Source organism: Aulonocara sp. 'chitande type north' Nkhata Bay, linkage group LG22, assembly GCF_057382095.1.
Source record: "Aulonocara sp. 'chitande type north' Nkhata Bay isolate Kocher_YH1m ecotype deep benthic linkage group LG22, A_spYH_male_GT1.1, whole genome shotgun sequence".
NCBI classification, from domain to species: Eukaryota; Metazoa; Chordata; class Actinopteri; order Cichliformes; family Cichlidae; genus Aulonocara; species Aulonocara sp. 'chitande type north' Nkhata Bay.
In genome coordinates, this window is record NC_141364.1 from 23,639,136 (window position 1) to 23,652,338 (window position 13,203).

A 13,203-nucleotide genomic window follows, 5' to 3' on the forward strand; every position below is an offset into this window, starting at 1 on the left:
TCTAATTGTATAAGGCAACTTATTCCACTGAAAAGATGCTCTAAATATAACAGAGTTTTTCAAAAAGTTACTTTTAACTCGAGGAGTGTGGTTGGTTGTGGTTAGTTGAGAATCGTGTAGCATGATTATGTATTTCATCTGGATACTGTGTTTACCAATATTGCTTTCTTTAAAAATACAAGTAAGCCATAGTATAATTTAGCTTGTACAGAAAGCCAAGAAAGTTTATCGTGCATTTTATCAATATTTGTATAATATGAACACCTTAACACTAATCTGGCCGCCCTACTTTGGACTAACTGAAGTCTGTTCAGATCTGTCATATTAGCTGCTGACCAAATGATTGAGCAGTACTCTAGATGAGATAATACTAGTGCATTAATGACATCTTTCATAATTGAAGAAGTAATATAAAAGGAGCATTTCCTAGCTATAGCTATGCCCTGTCCCATTTTCTTAATAACAGAGTTGATGTGCTGAGACCATGAAAGGTGGTGGTTTATGGTAACACCAAGTAATTTAATCTGGGTGACCTGTTCTAATACCGATCCAGCTATGGAAAGATTTCATTGTGGGCTGTTGACTAAGCGTACTCTACTTCCTATTAACATGGATTTGGATTTAGACACGTTTAAAATCGTGTTGTTTTTACTTATCCAGTCAAACACGTTCAGCAAATCTAGTTGTAATACGCTTGTCAATTCAGGGTGGCTACTGGCTGAATAAAACATGGTGGAATCATCAGCATACATTACAAGATGAGATTTATCCAGGACGTACGGCAAATCATTCGTGAAGACTGAATAGAGAAGTGGACTGAGGCAGCTGCCTTGAGACCACAGTTCATTTCACAGCCCTCCGAGAAATAACCATTATAATAAACCTTTTGCCTTCTTCCAGACAAATAACTTTCTATCCAGCACAAAGCAGCTGGTGAAAATCCATAACATTTTAGTTTATCTATCAAAAGATCATGATTTATCAAATCAAATGCAGCACTAAAATCCAAAAATACCACCCCGGCCAAATTCCCATTATCTAGATATTTGTACCAGTTATCTGTCATGTGAATGAGAGCTGAACTGGTGGAATAACCAGGTTTGTAGGCATGTTGAAACTGAGTGAGTAACTGATTTTCTGTTAGGTAATGTTGAATTTGTTCATAGACAATCCTCTCCATAATTTTACTTAGAATGGGGAGTAGACTAATAGGTCTGTTATTGACACTATTAAAAACGTCATTCTTGTTTTTAGGAATGGGAATTATTTTCGATTCTTTCCACTGCAATGGAAATAAGCTGCATGCCAAAGATCTATTAAATATGTGACCTATAGGAAGGGACACAAACTTGGCTGCAACTTTGAGCAGTTTACTACCCATTATATTATTTAAAACTTTCCACACCTTCTTTCTGTCCTTATTGGCCTCCTTGAGCTTGAGTTGATAATATTCTTTCTTCTTGCGCCTATTCAATTTAGTTACTTGATTTCTTAACTCGCGATATCTTGCCTACTCTTGTGGACTGACAGACTTATGTGCTTTTGCTATATCCCTTTCTGACATTGCAGCCTTAAGTTCATTATCTAGCCAAGGTGTGTAGTTCTTTTTAACAGTAAATCAGTAAATCAAAGGGGGCATGTTTGTCAGCCAGGTAGCAAAAGTTTTCAATAATAATAGATAATGCCATATCAGGGTCACGCTCGAGGCAGATGTCAGTCCAGTGAATTCCTTATACGTCATTAATATACTTATCTGCATTGAAATTTTTGTATGATCTATGAAAAATAATCTTTTGTGCAGTTTTCAGTGGTTTCATTTTCTTGGTCAAACCTACAAGATTATGGTCACTATAACCAACTGGAATAGAAACAATATTAGAGCAATGCTCAGGAACATTTGCATATATGTGATCAATACACGATGATGACCTATGACCTCCTGCGTTGACCGTGACCCGTGTGGGAATGGTGATCATCTGAGACAGGCAACAAGCCGACGCTGATGAACTTATCTTTTTCCTTAAAGGACAACAAGGAGCTTACCAATTGATATTAAAGTCTCCAAATAAGAACATGTCTTTGTTTTCCTCAGTTACTCTTTCCAGCATTTCACATTCGTTCTACATCATACAACATATTACTACATGGGGGTCTATAGCAGCAACCTACTAATACAGGCCTGCCATAGAGCGGGTGTAACTGAACCCACACAATTTCCAGATCGTCAAGTGTTAAGTCCATACGTAGTTTGCTTGCCATATTATCATTAATGTATAGGGCTACGCCCCCTCCAAATCTGTTTCTGTCCTTCCTATACAATTTATAACCTTTTATTTCAAATTCATTATTCTCAAAGGCATCGTCTAAATGAGTCTCGGAAATAGCCAGCACACTTATCGTATTTGTTGACAACAGTGACTGAATTTCCAGAATCTTATATTTAAGGCTACAAATATTGACATGAGCTACTGAAAAATCTTTACCAGAGAATCCGGGAACAAGTATAGGGTCAGACATTTGCAGACCGATTGATCTCAACAGCTACAAATGACAACATTGCTGAAGTCTAATTATTAATTCCGGCGTTCTGTGACCTCGGTTTAACAATTAATTTGTCATATTTCAGGACGGCAATATCACCTCTGTCTCTGGCCGCTCTCAGCTGTGGTAACAGTTCTGGACTCTGAGAAATCCTCGTTGATGTAAAGATTGGTACCTTTCAGTTTTTTGGCAGATGAGAAAATTAATTGTTTATCTTTAAATCTTTGTAGTCTGACCACAGTCTGCCTGTGTCCATTTTCCTTGTATGGACCTTGTATGGACCGACGAATGCTGTCACTATCCAGACCCAGCTTGTTCTTCAGCATGTGTCGGTGAGCTAGCAATTAAAGTTTGGAGAGCTGCATCAGGCTGTGAGGCCCACGATGAATAAAATAAGTAAAATTCCCCTTTGTCCAGTAAGTCATTCAAGCCTAAACCATTGATTAATTTGCCTTTCTTCAGTACTCTCCTTTATCCTCGTCCTTTACACTTCTCTGCATCATTTTCTCTTTGAGGTTTTGTGGTTGCAGTGTGATAACTTCAATTTACCTTAAGAGCATAAATCCTTTCTGTCGATCAAAGACAGTCATTTACCACTGCATAGCAGCCCCAGGCCAAACACACTTTTCTACATAAACCTCTTGATCCTATTTCCCAGACTATTATGCTTGCATATTTCAATCGGCATGGAGCACAAGTGAAGGGTGGAGGAGGGAGGCTGAGAGGGAGGGGGGGGGGGGGGGGGGGTAGAGAGGAGGAATGAAAAGCACAAGGAGGTCAGCAGAGAGACATTTCTTTCTTTCACACCATGTGTTACTGTAAGATATTCATTTCCTCGCCCCCCCTCCCTGCGGCCCTTTGTTTTTCTTCTCCATCACTGTCAGTGTGCACTGGCTGAGGTAGTCCAGGTCGTATTGAGTCCACTGGAACCCATCTCTATCTTGGATCCATCCTTCCAAACTGGTTTCCCAAATTGATCCGTGCAGAGTGCAGCTGCGGTAACTCGAGCGCTTTTTATTTTGAACCACCAAAGCCCTTTAAAAATGAGCATGTTGGACTTCTGGACCTAGCTATGAGATTAAACTAAAAGGACCATTTTTTTAAAATCAGATTGACTCTAGACGAAGATCTGTTGACTTCACGTGAGATTTAAAATGAGGCTTGGATCGACTTTAAGCCAGCTGCAACAAGACCTGCTAATGCATCTAATTTGCAAGCCAGTGACGTGCTATTAATTTATCAAACACCTTAATTCACAGATTCTTTAAAATGAGACGAGACATCGCTCCTTTATTCCTCCTTCCCCTTCATTTGTCCGTAACTACCCCTGGCCTGTTTCCTCAGCAAGCCTGCAGTTATTAATGGTGCAGTATGCCTCTGAGTTAAGACATTCTCGTCATAAAATCCTAAAAACGTGACTGTGGTCGTACTTCAAAATGCAACACATTCTTTTACACAGAGATTGAACAGAATTCATTCCAAGTAGAGGGGAGAGTTTCTGGGGGCCAAAGCTGTCACATACTTTTGTTCCAGTTGTTTGGGTCACATGAACTCTCTCTCATTAAATACAGTATGGTAATTTAAGTTTTTAATGTGCTGCCATTTATTTGTTACATTACTCAAACCACCAAAAATAAGGTAATATATGATAAATAGAACAGACATCTTACAAGTACCATACCCTCGAGTCTTTTTCATCCTCACAAACTTCTCTGATTTTGTAGTTGCGTGTGGTCGAGGAGGTTGGTGCCGGAGTTCTAATAAACAGTCTCAGTCACATATTAGGTCTGCCCTACGTGTGTGTGTTTGCAGCTTTCAGATTCAGTCAAAAATAACTACTTATTTCACAAACACACAATATGCTGCGTGTGAGTGGAAAAATTGCTCCACACAGGAGCGATTGTCCAGCCCTAGCCTAGCAACTGCAACTAAACACAGCAAGCCAGTTCTCAGTGTACCAAAGCAGCGTTCTTGGGTATCTAAGGGAGCTTTTCAGCTTTCAAAGAGTTTGGAAGATATGCCTTTTCAGACACAAGAGCAAATGTGTTGCTGAATGCTGCATTCATCTGCTGTAATATAGTAACCAAATTTTTCTCCCGAGGCATCCATTCACTTCCTACCTTAGTTTCCTATTGCGGTTAGAGGTCACATAAACAAAGCCAATAAAAATGAGCCACACAACAGATGTGTAGCATTACCCCCCACTAAAAAAACAAAATTATGTATGCAAGTATTTATTATTATACATACTTAAAGGAGACTTTTATACTTTTTGTCATTTATTTTGCATACCCTTTAATCAATGGGCTTTAATCAGTGGTTGTTGATCAATGTTCATGACAATTTGCATATTAATGATCAAGGAACTGACCTCACAGCCCATTGTTCATTCAGTGGGCTGGTTTCAGTTATTGTGCAAATGTACTGTTTATAAGGTTGGGGAAACCTGCAGTGAGCTGAGACTGAAGAAGTCTCTTGTATAAGTGACGAAGTGTTTCTCCCACTGAAAACGCTATATCCAGATGAACAGAATCAACCTTTTGGGACATACTCTAATAAATGGTAAATGGCCTGTATGGACCCCAAAGCGCTTTAATAAAGGTTATAATGTTATAAAGTGGCAGATAATAAGGTAATAGAGTGCAAAATTATGTATGCTAAATCTCAGGCTTCACATTAGTCTGAACTGTTAGAACTGCTGGCTCTGTATGTCAGTGAGGGCAGAAATAGTCCCACCCATGTGCTGTTCAAATTGGCCATTTACAGCTAATAAAAAACCAAGTTGACCTTAAAAGGAAAAGAACTAAAATGTCTCTTTTTAGACTGTGGGTAAACTGAGGGGCTGCACCAAGGCCTGGTATAAGATAAACAAGGGTTGTTTAGAACTGTGACTCTTGCAATGCTAGTCCAAGAATAAGAATATGAAGATAGAAATTAGCTCAAGTTATACCTAAGCTGAGAGTTTGCTAAACTTAGTTGGTAACCTTCTTAACTTATGATAGCCAGACATAAATAGTAAATTCCTGTATGATGTTTTAAAATAAATTGTTCCTATTTCATAGGATAATTCATTATAGTGCTAAGGATTCAACCACCAACCTTCCCATTAATAGATGAACTGCTTTTCTCCCTTAGCTACAACCACCCATTGTGTGTTCTTTTATCCAGGTATGCCTTTACTGGAGTGTTTGGGGGTCATTACCATGAAGCCATTGCCAATCAGAAACATAGTGGATCAAAAGCGGATGTTATTCTTCATTATTCATAATTCTATCAATTTTGACTAGACCCCCCAAACCACTGGCTAAAATGCAGCTCCAAACCATGACAGAGCCTCCACTGTGTTTTACAGATGGTTGGAGACACTCACTCCTGTACCTCTCTCCTTCACATATAATGACGACTTGAACTAAAAATGTTAAATTTGGATTCTTCCCTCCATAAGCCGCCGTGACGTCCTTCCAGTGTTACTATTTGTGATGAGGTTATTTCCATCTCTGCGTCACATCAAAAAAAAAAATGAAGCACTTCCTTTCTGTGAGAGATGGCAAAATTGTCATTCAGTTCTCATTTCCTCCCGCTTGGAAAACTGCAATTCACTTTATACTGGACTCACTCAGTCCTCTCTTTCTCATTTCCAGCCTGTCCAGAATGCTGCTGGTAGGCTCCTCGCAGGCACCCGACAAAGAGATCATATCACACCTGTTTTAGCTCTCCAATAGTTGCCAGTGAGGTTCAAAATCAATTTCAAGATCCTCCTGTTTGGCTACACGGCCTTCATGGTTTGGCTCGTTCCTACATCCTTCAGAAAACCTGGAGAACTGTTGCTCAAGACCACTTTAAAAAAATTACAAAAGAGTGTGGCTCCTTGACATGAGGGCTGTCTCAAGACCTTTGCCCAATACTGAATATTTATGACCTGACATTTTAAAAAAATATGAGTTATAAGTAAATATTAAGAAGTCACTGGTTTTTGTACGAAGTTTGTATAACAATTTTTTTAAACTTTGATTGATTGATTGATTGATTGAATCTTTATTTTGAACATGTTGAAAAAGTATAAAAAAAATATAGAATTAAAAGAGACAAATGAACAAAGCAAACAAAAGGAAAACGAGCAACCACAACTCCAAATAACGTCCATGTTCAAAAAGGAGCAGGAAGAAGCATAAGCTTATTTAATCCCACCCCTTTTCCACTATCTAGTATCAATAGACTACAGAAATACCTCCTTGCAATTACATTATATGTTATGTGTAATTTTTTTTTTTAAATATATGCACATATATGTTTCTATCTATCCATAGATACGTATATACACACATACGCACATATACACATTTTCAATAACCCCATTAACACCTCAAGGATACACAACCTACAATTATATATATATATATATATATATAAAAAAAAAACACCCAGCACGCCCCTGCGGGCGGTTTATCCTTCAAGCTCGGGTCCTCTACCAGAGGCCTGGGAGCTTGAGGGTCCTGCGCAGTATCTTAGCTGTTCCCAGGACTGCGCTCTTCTGGACAGAGATCTCCGATGTTATTCCCGGGATCTGCTGGAGCCACTCGCCTAGCTTGGGAGTCACATAGCCCCAAGTGCGATAGGAGAAGTATCGTTGAGTGCGAGAGGAACTGACCTGGATAGGATAATGGCCAAGCTTGAAACCTGGATACCCCGTAGCCGGTTACCAAGATTACGTGAAGTACCCTCAGAAGGTCTGCTAGATGATGTTAATGCAGCACTACGGGCAATACCTACAACCACGATTACCGACACTAACAAGCTGATCTACAATACGGCAACAGTGATCAGTGAGATGCTTGGCTACAAGTTGAACAGCGACAAGGGGCAGTACCCTCCATGGAGAAGGAGGCTAGAGGGCAAGATCAAAGTAGCACGGAGGGAGGTTAGCCAACTAACGGAGTTGCAGAAAGGTGCGACAAATAAGGTGCCTAAGAAAGCTGTCCATACCTGAGGCCTTGGAAACTGCCAAGCAAAGACTCACAGCCTTGGCCAGCCGCTTGAGGAGGTACACCAGAGAGATAGAAGGCAGGAGAATAAACCAGCTGTTCTCCACAGAACCAGCAAAGGTGTACTCTCAGTGGCAAGGGAACAATAAGAGAACAGCACCACCAAGGTCGGAGACGGAGCAATACTGGAAGAGCATATGGGAGAAGGACGCAACCCATAACGGCAATGCTCAGTGGCTAGTGGATCTGAGGGCAGACCACAGCGACCTCCCTGAACAGGGTCCAGTAACCATCACAGTGGCAGATATCCAAGAAAGGGTCTCCAGTATGAAGAGTTGGACAGCACCAGGGCCCGACATGGTTCACGCCTACTGGCTAAAGAAGCTGACTGCACTCCACGAGCGTCTGGCAGCACAAATGAACCAGCTGCTAGTTAACGAGAGACACCCGGAATGGCTAACCGAAGGTCGGACGGTCCTGATCCCCAAGGACCCCAAGAAGGGACCGGTCCCCTCCAACTACCGACCAATAACCTGCCTCAGTACTACATGGAAGCTCCTGTCAGGCATCATATCGGCTAAGATGAACAGGCACATGGGTCAATACATGAGCGGGACACAGAAAGGAATTGGCAAGAATACCAGAGGCGCAAAACACCAGCTACTGGTAGACAGAACAATCAGCCGAGACTGCAAGACCAGACTGACCAACCTGTGCACTGCCTGGATTGATTACAAGAAGGCCTATGACTCAATGCCCCACAGCTGGATACTGGAATGCCTAGAATTGTACAAGATCAATGGGACCCTAAGAGCCTTCATCAGGAACTCAATGGGGATGTGGCGTACAACACTAGAGGCCAACTCCAAGCCCATAGCACAAGTCACCATCAAGTGCGGGATCTACCAAGGAGATGCTCTGTCCCCACTGCTGTTCTGCATAGGCCTGAACCCCCTCAGTGAGATCATTAACAAGACTGGCTACGGATACCGACTACGGAACGGAGCAGTTGTCAGCCACCTCCTGTACATGGATGACATCAAGCTGTATGCCAAGAGTGAACGAGACATCGATTCACTGATCCACACTACCAGGCTATACAGCAATGACATTGGAATGTCGTTCGGACTGGAGAAGTGTAGTCGGATGGTAACAAAGAGAGGGAAGGTAGTCAGAACTGAGGGGATTGAACTACCAGAAGGCAACATTGCAGACATAGAGGACAGTTACAAGTACTTGGGGATCCCACAGGCGAATGGGAACCATGAAGAGACCGCTAGAAAGGCTGCAACCACCAAGTACCTGCAGAGGGTCAGGCAAGTCCTGAGGAGTCAGCTGAATGGTAAGAACAAGATCCGGGCCATCAACACGTACGCCCTGCCCGTGATCAGGTACCCTGCTGGGGTAATAGGCTGGCCAAAGGAGGAGATAGAAGCCACTGACATAAAGACAAGAAAGCTCCTTACCATGCATGGAGGGTTTCACTCCAAATCCAGCACCCTGAGGCTGTACGCTAAGCGGAAGGAAGGGGGCCGGGGACTGGTGAGTGTCAGCACCACAGTCCAGGATGAGACAACGAACATCCAAGAATACATTAGGAAGATGGCCCCAACTGACCGAGTGCTCAGTGAATACCTCAGGCAGCAGAAACCCAAGAAAGAGGAGGGAGACGAGGAACCATCATGGAAGGACAGGCCCCTGCACGGTATGTACCACCGGCAGATAGAGGAGGTGGCTGATATCCAGAAATCCTACCAGTGGCTGGACAAAGCTGGACTGAAAGACAGCACAGAGGCACTAATCATGGCAGCACAAGAACAAGCTCTGAGCACAAGATCCATAGAGGCTGGGGTCTATCACACCAGGCAAGACCCCAGGTGCAGGCTGTGTAAAGATGCCCCAGAGACAATCCAGCACATAACAGCAGGGTGCAAGATGCTAGCAGGCAAGGCATACATGGAACGCCATAACCAAGTGGCCGGCATAGTGTACAGGAACATCTGTGCCGAGTATAACCTGGAAGTCCCGAGGTCAAAATGGGAGATGCCCCCAAGGGTGGTGGAGAATGACCGAGCTAAGATCCTGTGGGACTTCCAGATACAGATGGACAAAATGGTGGTGGCTAACCAACCGGACATAGTGGTGCTAGACAAACAGAAGAAGACGGCCGTAGTGATCGATGTAGCGGTTCCGAATGACAGCAATATCAGGAAGAAGGAACACGAGAAGCTGGAGAAATACCAAGGGCTCAGAGAAGAGCTCGAGAGGATGTGGAGGGTGAAGGTAACGGTGGTCCCCGTGGTAATCGGAGCACTAGGTGCGGTGACTCCCAAGCTAGGCGAGTGGCTCCAGCAGATCCCAGGAACAACATCGGAGATCTCTGTCCAGAAGAGCGCAGTCCTGGGAACAGCTAAGATACTGCGCAGGACCCTCAAGCTCCCAGGCCTCTGGTAGAGGACCCGAGCTTGAAGGATAAACCGCCCGCAGGGGCGTGCTGGGTGTTTGGTGTTTTTTATATCTATATACACACACACAGTGTATATATATATATATATATATATACACACCCATACCAACAAACCCGTGCATGCGCACACACATGAAAATATTAGACAAGAACACCCTATCAAATCTCTACCTTTTCCCTGTACCCTGTAAAAACCATATCCTTAAACCGCTTTTTAAACTGCGCCATGCTTGGACATTGCTTCATATCTTTACTTAGTCTGTTCCACAGCTTCACTCCACACACAGAGATGCAAAAACTTTTTAATGTTGTACGGATACGAGGATGTTTTAAATTTAATTCCCCCCTCAAATTGTATCCCCGTTCCCTTTTAGAAAACATTTTTAGAATATTGTCAGGAAGCAGGTTATTTATTGCTTTATATATAATTTGTGCTGTGAGAAAATGAACCAGATCTGTGAATTTTAGAATTTTTGATTTTAAGAATAGTGGATTTGTATGATCTCTGTAACCAGTTTTATGGATTATCCTTATGGCCCTTTTTTGTAATATAAAGATTGATGATAGCGAACATTTGTAAGTATTGCCCCAAACCTCTGCACAGTAATTCAAATACGGTGCAATCAGGGAACAATAGAGAATGTGGAGTGATTTGTGGTCCAGAATGTGTTTTACTTTACTCAAGATTGAGACACTTCTTGAAATTTTGTTATGTATATGATTTATATGAGACTTCCAGTTTAATTTATCATCTATAATCACACCAAGAAACTTATGTTCAAGTACTCTTTCAATTTCCACACCATCTACATGAATCTGCACTTGTGCATTTCTAAGGGAATTCCCAAATAAGATAATTTTAGTTTTACTTAGATTTAGCGATAGTTTGTTCCTGTTAAACCATTTTTTAATTTTGCACATTTCTGAAGTAATTGTATCCAGCAGCTCCTTTAGATTCCTCCCAGAACAAAAAATATTTGTGTCATCTGCAAATAATACTAATTTTAATATATCAGATGCCTTACAAATATCATTTATATAAATAATAAATAATTTTGGACCCAGTACAGAGCCTTGTGGAACACCACAAGCAATGTCCAAGCATGATGAGGAATGGACACCCAGCTTCACAAATTGTTTCCGGTCACTTAAATAATTTTTCACCCATTGCAGTACAACCCCCCTAATCCCATACCGTTCCAGTTTATTAATTAATATGTCATGATTGATTGTGTCGAATGCTTTCTTGAGATCCAGAAATACTCCAGCTGCATACTGTTTCTGATCTATAGCATTCGTAATCTCCTCAATTGATTCGATTAATGCCAGAGATGTTGATCTTTTTGATCTGAATCCATATTGACTGTCAGAGAGTAATTTATATTTATCTAAGAATTTGTCTAATCGTTTATTAAACAGGTTTTCTAGGATTTTGGAGAATTGTGGTAGTAAAGAAACAGGCCTGTAATTTGTGAAGTGGCGTCTATCCCCGGTTTTATACAGCGGCACAACTTTAGCTATTTTCATTTTGTTTGGCACTTTTCCCATCTGAAATGATAAGTTGCAAATATATGTTAGAGGTCCTACAATTCCTTCAATGACCTTCTTGACGATTTTCATGTCAATATCATTACAATCAGTAGATGTTTTATATTTACACATGTGTACAATGTCAATTATTTCTTTTTCCTCCACTGATGTAAGGAACATTGAGTTAGGGTTCCTATCAATCAGGTTTTCACTACATTCTACTGATGGCAGTGACTCAGGAATTTGTTCTGCCAGTTTTGGTCCAATATTTACAAAATAATGATTAAAGCTGTTGACCTTATCAGCAGTGTTTTCCATAATATTGCCATTATCGATAAAGTATTGTGGATAACTTTGTTGTCCAGAATTATTTTTAATGATACCGTTTAAAACATCCCATATTCCTTTCATATTATGTTTATTGTTGTTCAATATTTTACTATAATACTCCTTTCTACATACACGTATAATATTGGTCAACTTATTTTTGTATTTTTTATATTTATTTTCAGCATCTTTTGTTCTTTGTTTTAGGTATTCCCTATAGAGTGTATTTTTCTTTTTACATGCATTTTGTAAACCCTTAGTGAGCCATGGTCTATCTGAATATTTGTGCTTTCTGTTGTATTTTATTGTTGGACAGTTTTTATCGTACAACTCCATGAATATTCTTAAAAATATGCCATATGCAATATCAATATCAACTTAATTATCAGTCGTGTGTTCTGAGGATGTCACCACAGCATTGCTGGGATAATATTTACCCAGGTGCTGAATGTGGATTGGGAGACGTTTATAGAGCCGAGCGCTTTATGGAATCCACATCCCTCTTCAGCAAGCCCTCGCTGGGCTGCCTGCACAGTGTCTCAGAGAGGGAAAGAAAGGGAGAAAGGGAAAGATGGAGTGAGAAGGAAAGAGCAAGACATGATGATGGAGGGAGCAGAAAGAAAGTAGACACCAGATACGGACAGACACAAATAACCCAGAGTTTGACAGTTATAGTTAAATCCAGTTCTCCACAATGCTGCAAACCCATGCATTTCTAAAACAATTTGTTAGGAGGATAATCACGCTTTGGATCCAAAGCACTCAATGCTGCAGTGAAGTCGAACTTAAGAACTCTGCTAAAATTCCTGCCTTTGGAATTTGGATTCCTGTGTTTTGAGACATATGCTTTATATATGAGCCTGGACGTGGCCAACACGCTGCTTTATTTTCTTAACCAGACACCCACTGGCAAGTACCATAACTGTGGTCAAAAACAGGGAGAGGCTTTAGCAGCATACAGAGCCCACCCTACCAAACGACATCCATACACGGTGCCTCGCCCCATGTGTTCAGTTCGCTCGTATGCGTCTGTAAATGTGAGAGCGGCTGAGACATTCAGGAAGGAGAATAGCAGAATTTGGGCCCTACCAGAGGGCCACCTCGGCGGCTAGGGTTACCTCCACTCATTCTTCCCTCCCTTTTTTCCACATGAACAGGAAAACCCGGCCTCTCCCTCCCTCTGAGAAGTGCTGTATAACTCAGTGTATCTATGAAAAAGAGACGGGCCAGCCTGGTTTAGCTCGGCCTTGGAAAAACCACATACTAGGGCGTACTCAGCCTTCAACATGCTCCCCGCAGAGAAACGCATATCGGGGAAGTCGTTGGCCCCTCTCATAAAATCAGCACCACGCTTTC